The sequence below is a fragment of the Aethalodelphis obliquidens genome, unplaced genomic scaffold (genome assembly GCF_003676395.1).
Source record: "Aethalodelphis obliquidens isolate GAN/ISIS:26980383/991018 unplaced genomic scaffold, ASM367639v1 scaffold8, whole genome shotgun sequence".
Lineage (NCBI taxonomy): Eukaryota > Metazoa > Chordata > Mammalia > Artiodactyla > Delphinidae > Aethalodelphis > Aethalodelphis obliquidens.
The window spans coordinates 58,424,169-58,429,900 of record NW_020837952.1 but is presented as its reverse complement, the minus strand read 5'-3'; the positions used below and the strand labels follow the sequence as shown (position 1 = coordinate 58,429,900).

At 53.4% G+C, this 5,732-nt stretch overlaps 1 long non-coding RNA gene and 1 other non-coding gene across 2 annotated transcripts; both read right to left on the bottom strand.

The window, feature by feature from the left end:
• Positions 1 to 2,376: 2,376 nt before the first annotated feature.
• On the bottom strand, positions 2,377 to 5,720 carry LOC113621114 (uncharacterized). The gene is made up of 3 exons (XR_003433029.1): positions 5,284 to 5,720; positions 4,208 to 4,851; positions 2,377 to 3,056 (listed from the first exon to the last, which is right to left on the bottom strand). It is a non-coding gene; the product is annotated as an uncharacterized LOC113621114 (long non-coding RNA).
• LOC113621381 (U12 minor spliceosomal RNA) lies at positions 5,303 to 5,452 on the bottom strand. The gene has a single exon (XR_003433167.1). It is a non-coding gene; the product is annotated as a U12 minor spliceosomal RNA (small nuclear RNA).
• Positions 5,721 to 5,732: the final 12 nt, after the last annotated feature.

The window sequence follows — 5,732 nt, the reverse complement described above, 5'->3', positions numbered from 1 at the left end:
TGGGAGCAGGGCTCTGTTACAGGTGGCTGCTGTCGGCCACCTTTAGGGCAGATTTCTGTCTGGGCCTCACTGGAGATGTCCCCCCCACACAAAACACACACACTACTGGGCCAAGGCTGCCAGCACCATGCTGCCCACCCTCCCCAGAGCATACCACACTCTGGAAATAAACATAAATATACGGGCAGCCCATAGCTGCAGGTGCCAGGCCCCTACCCACTGCCTGCTTCAGGGCCACAGCCAGGCCTCGGCACCTGACACTACGTGGTAGGTAACACCAACACGTCCTGTTGACGGGGCTGCTGGGGTGAGAGGCTGCCCTGACCCCAGGGCACAGCAGGCCCGGCCAGCAGGGAGTTGGGCTCCCCCTGGGGCTGGACTAGGAGGGGGCTGACCAAGGGCCCTTCCATCCGGCACACGGGCCCTCCGGGAGCCTTCGCATTTCCCTGAAACACCAGAACGTTCGGGCAGCTTTGGGAGTTCCAAGCAGTTGACCTCTGATCGACCAGCTTGGGGTCCCGGGCCGCCAGTCCTGATGGGAGAGCTGAGATGATGTGTTTATCCCTCTGTCCCAGACCCCCCTCCTGCTGCCCTCACCCCAGGTGGGGGAGATTTTGAGCAGAGCCTCTTGTCTGAGGGACATTCTCAGTGGCCTCGACGTTGCCTTTAGACCACAGCGTGTCATCCTCTTGCATATCGGCTTTTCAGAGTCATTTATGAGCACACATAACGTTGAAGTAAAACTTTGCTAATCTGAACACTTTTGTAGCTCCTGGAGGCTCTGTGACCTATGTCCTTGTGGGGGAGGGAGGGGGAGAGGAAGGGGCTGTGTAAGGCCTGGCATTTATTTCTGACGTTTGTGTTTATAGTAGAAAACTTGGGGACTTCCCTGGCAGTCCAGTGGTTAGGACTCCATGCTTCCGCTGCAGGGGGCCTGGGTTTGAGCCCTGGTCGGAGAACTAAGATCCCACAAGCTAATGTGGTGCAGCCTAAAAATATATATATATATATTGGGAGAGTTCAGAAGAGTATACACAGGGGAAAAAATGCCGGAAGCTAGAGGCCAGCACTTAGAACTTGGATGACACCACGACATCCACTGTGTGGCCTCTGCTTTCCCCTAATGTCAGATGTGCTTTCCCGCTGTGGTCAGAAACTCGCCGTAGGCCCACATGGATCATGATTTTCTTATGTAGCAAATCCCTGTTGTTGGACAGTTAGGCTGTTTCCAGTTTGCAGGTTTTGTAAATAACAGTGGCCATGTTCACCCTCCTTTTTTTTAAAAATTTATTTAAAATTTATTTTTATTTTTGGCTGCGTTGGGTCCTCGTTGCTGCTTGCGGGCTTTCTCTAGTTGTGGCGAGCGGGGGCTACGCTTCGTTGCGGTTCGTGGGCTTCTCATTGCGGTGGCTTCTCTTGTCGTGGAGCACAGACTCTAGGCACGCAGGCTTCAGTAGTTGTGGCACGCAGACTCAGTAGTTGTGGCTCGCGGGCTCCAGAGCGCAGGCTCAGTAGTCGTGGCACACGGGCTTAGTTGCTCCACGGCATGTGGGCTCTTCCCAAGCCAGGGCTCGAACCCGTGGCCCCTGCACTGGTAGGCGGATTCTTAGGCACTGCGCCAGTAGGGCAGTCCTTCACCCTCCTTTCTTATGACTTCTTTTAGGGTAGATTCCTGGGAATAGATGGAGTGTGGACAGTGGGGGTCCAACTTTTAACCCTCCCCTTACACCCAGCCTTATTCACATCATCTCAGCCGTGTTAAAAGGTGTCCCCAGTCCCAACTTTGGACAACCCCGTGTGTCCCCAGTGTTTTCCTTTTTACTCTGTCCTCTGGAGAGCCCTGAGAGAAGTAGAGAGAAGTCAGTAGCACCTATTTCCAACAGAGAGACTGAGGCTCAGGGCAGTGAATGGCTTTCAGGGTGGAGGTCAGGCCTGAGGCAAGGCAGGTGTCGCCCTGTCCTGGGGAAGCTACAGGTGAGGAAGGGAGTGTCTTCATTCATTCAGGCACTCTTCCAGGGCCAGGGCCAGGGCCAAGGCTGCTCCAGACACACCCTTCCCTGCTCCTGGGGTGTTCACAAGAAAGACACTAGACAAGTAACTGGTGATGGGAAATGCCAAGATGGAAGTTAAAGATGGGACAGTGTGGGGCTTCTCTGGTGGCACGCTGGTTAAGAATCCACCTGTCAATGCAGGGGACACGGGTTCAAGGCCTGGTCTGGGAAGATCCCACATGCCTCGGAGCAACTAAGCCTGTGTGCCACAACTACTGAGCCTGCGCTCTAGAGTCTGCAAGCCACAACTGCTGAGCCCACGTGCCTAGAGCCCATGCTCCACAAGAGAAGCCACCACAATGAGAAGCCCGCGCACTGCAATGAAGAATAGCCCCCGCTCACCGCAACTAGAGAAAGTCCCTGTGCAGCAACAAAGACCCATCGCAACCAAAAATAAAAATAAAATTAAAAAAACAAAAAAAGGCAGGACAGTGTGGGAATGAGGGCTGTTCTCAGAGTTGGGCAGCAGGAACTCCCTCTGAGGAGGTGACCTTTGTGCTGCGACGTGAAGGGAAGGAGCTGGCCCCACTGGGGTAGGTGTTCAAGGCGGAACAGCAAGCGTGAAGGCCTTGTGGCTAGAACAAGCTTGTGGAAGAAACTTCCAGAAACAGATCAAGGAAGGCAGGTGGCTGAGGGGACAGTGAGGATGAGACTGGAGAGGGAGGCAGGGCTAGAGGGGTACTCCAGCGGGAGTGACCAGCAAGTGCGGAGGCCCTGGGACACAGTGAGGGCCAGTGTGGCTGGAGTGGAGTGGGGAAGAGGAGAAGACGGGGGAGTTCACAGGAGGCCTCGGGGCTAGAGAGCCACTCTCCCCTTTCATCTCTCACCTTCCATTCTGTCTCTGGCCCTCACACATCCTGGAGCAGGGCTGGGACTCCTCAGTGGGCAGGGGAAGGACTCAGCCTGGGCCTCTCAGGCCCTGATGGCTCTTCTCTACACCTACCGTCTGCTGAGGACTCTGCTGAGCGCTTGACACACATTAGATCTCCTGGTGCCTGTCCCCATCTGGAGGATAAGAAAACGGGCCTGAGCGTTGAGACTTGCTGCACACTGCCTGAGCCCACAAGAGGCTGTCTGCTGAAGCTAGGAAGAAGGACGTAAATTGGACCTGGTCCCTACCCTCTTGTAAGTCTGTCTCCCCACCTGTAAAATGGGTGAGTGAATAAGCCAGTGATTCTCCACCCTCTCAGACGTGACACCATTTAAAAACAACATTTATAACAGCCGCTTTACGCTCCTGAAGTCACCGCTGATACCACCCACCTATACAGAATTTTTTAAAAAATCAACACAAAGGGGACTTCCCTGGTGGTCCAGCGGTTAAGAATCTACCTTCCAATGCAGGGGACGCAGGTTTGATCCCTGGTCAGGGAACTAAGAGCCCACATGCCGCGGGGTAACTAACCGTACGCACTGTAGAGCCTGCGTGCAACTACTGACCCCACGCTCTCTGGAGCCCGCGCTCCACAACTGGAGAGGAAGCCCTGAGCGCCACAACGAAGAGCCTACACAACACAACTACGACCCAACGCAGCCGAATAAATGAATATTAAAAACAAAAATGCAAAACCCAAACATACTATAAAAGCAAAAAAGGAAAGGACTTCATAAAATGATGCACATTTCAGCATGTAAATGCTGGTGGCCCCAAGGCCCGTGGACGGAAGCATCAGGAGTCTGCATGGACGCATGGTCCCCGCACTGGCGCAGCCTCTAATGCCGCCCGCCTTCCCCGCTCTGCCGACAGGGGTGCGGTTTTCCCAGGCGGGTCACAATTGTTGGTTAGTCTCCAAGTAAGGCAGGACCCAGTTCCTTTGGCTACAGCGCAAGTGCGTTGCTGGCAATCCCATATTTGTTTACACCAGGAAAAAAGTCCTGCGTGTTCATACAAGAAATGGAGCGAAACCCAGGATCAAAGAATCGTAACCGGCGCCTCCGCCCCGGGAATGTCCCGAGCGTTGGGAGACCCAGTGGGACGTCCCATCCCGTCCCCGCCTCCACGTGACCGGATCCCTGCCGTCCCGACACCCAAATAAGACCCCACGAAGTTCCGAAACGCTTCTGGAGGAGGGCAATCCGGCAGTCACAGAATTACATGACATCAATGACTCCACTATTGGGGTAGTTTAAGGAAATTATTTAAGCGCTATTTTTACACTTCGCTTTCTTCGCGTGGAGGTGCGAAAGGGCCTTAACTCCCGCGCTCCTCTGGCCCTTTCCTAATCCTGCGCACCTGCCTGCCCTTCGCTGTGCAGCCGGCCAAGGGTTGGTTCCTGGTTTCCGCGTTCTTTCCCGGCACCTCGCGGAGGGAGGAGTTAATGGTCCTGTTTCACGACTGAGAAAAGGAGGGCCAGCCAGCAGCCAATCACGGCTGCGAAGGCGGGGACCTGGATTTCCCTCCTCCAGTGCCCAATCTTCACCAGCTCGTCTCTCCACGGACCTTCTTTCTGATGCCAGGTTTTCATCTGCGGTGTGATGTTCTGTCGAGAACACAAAACTCCACTCACCCGTTGTACTTACAGCAGTGATTCATAGGGCACTTAATCTTTGTTCGGCGCTCGTCTAAAACGCGTTGCACGTTTAGTCTTTGTTTTATGTTTCTGTTTGTGGTGTTTCGGCCACACCGCGCTGCATGCGGGGGTTTTACTTCCGCGATCAGGGATCTAACCCCGGGCTCGCTGCAGCAGAACCGCGCAGTCCTCACCACTGGATCGCCAAGGAATTCCGTTTCCTGCTGTTGTTGTATTTTTCATTCACTGGTTCGACATACTGAACCTCCCACCGGGATCAGTGCTGGAGACTGAGATTACATAAATTAAAAAAAAAAATACAGATTCGGAACACTTCATTTGGCCCTCGCAGCGACGTAGTTCATGTGCCCCATTGTGCAGATCAGGAAGACAACGGTCAGGCTGGCAAAAACATTCGGTTGTAAACGTCCTACGGCCCAGAAGTGTGAGCCGTGGTACGTAAGCACTGCATTATAACCCACACAACGAGGCTCCCGTGTACTGCACGTTGTCTCCCCCTAACAATTAACTGGTAACACTCCCAGCCGACGCCGCTAGTAAGCTCCAAAGAACTGACTATATTATTTTAACCCAATATTAACCCTTTTACGGGTTAACAACCCCGGATAGGGGCGTGAGGTTTGACCACCACCGTTAATCGACAACGTAATTCCTTAGTTCGTTTTTAACTTTCCTCAATTGGGTTTATTTCTAAATTCTACCTTTTAAATGCAAGGGGTACGGGCAGATCGCAACACCCAGGCATCCCGCAAAGTAGGCGGGTCACCGTAGGGGCAACCTTTACCCGCTCAAAAATTCGTCTCACATTAGCAGTGAGGATTCGGGCGTCACCCCGAATCGTTATTTTCCTTACTCATAAGTTTAAGGCATAAACCTCTACTAACGCTTACTTCCTAGGTAATGAATCCCATTCTCATTAGCCCTACGGTGAGTGGCAAAGTTGACCGTCGAACCGAGAACCTCTTTCCTCTGAAGATTGTCTTACTCATTTAATTCTTTTCTGTTGCTTTTCATTTTATTTGCTCGTCTGGAGAAAGAGGGAACGGTAGGGCTACGACCCGCCGTATGCAGATAAGCAGCGGACGTCGCAAAGGCTCACGGGGAGAGCCCCGCCCCTTCCGGTTCTTGCTCGGTTTGATCTGTCGCGAGA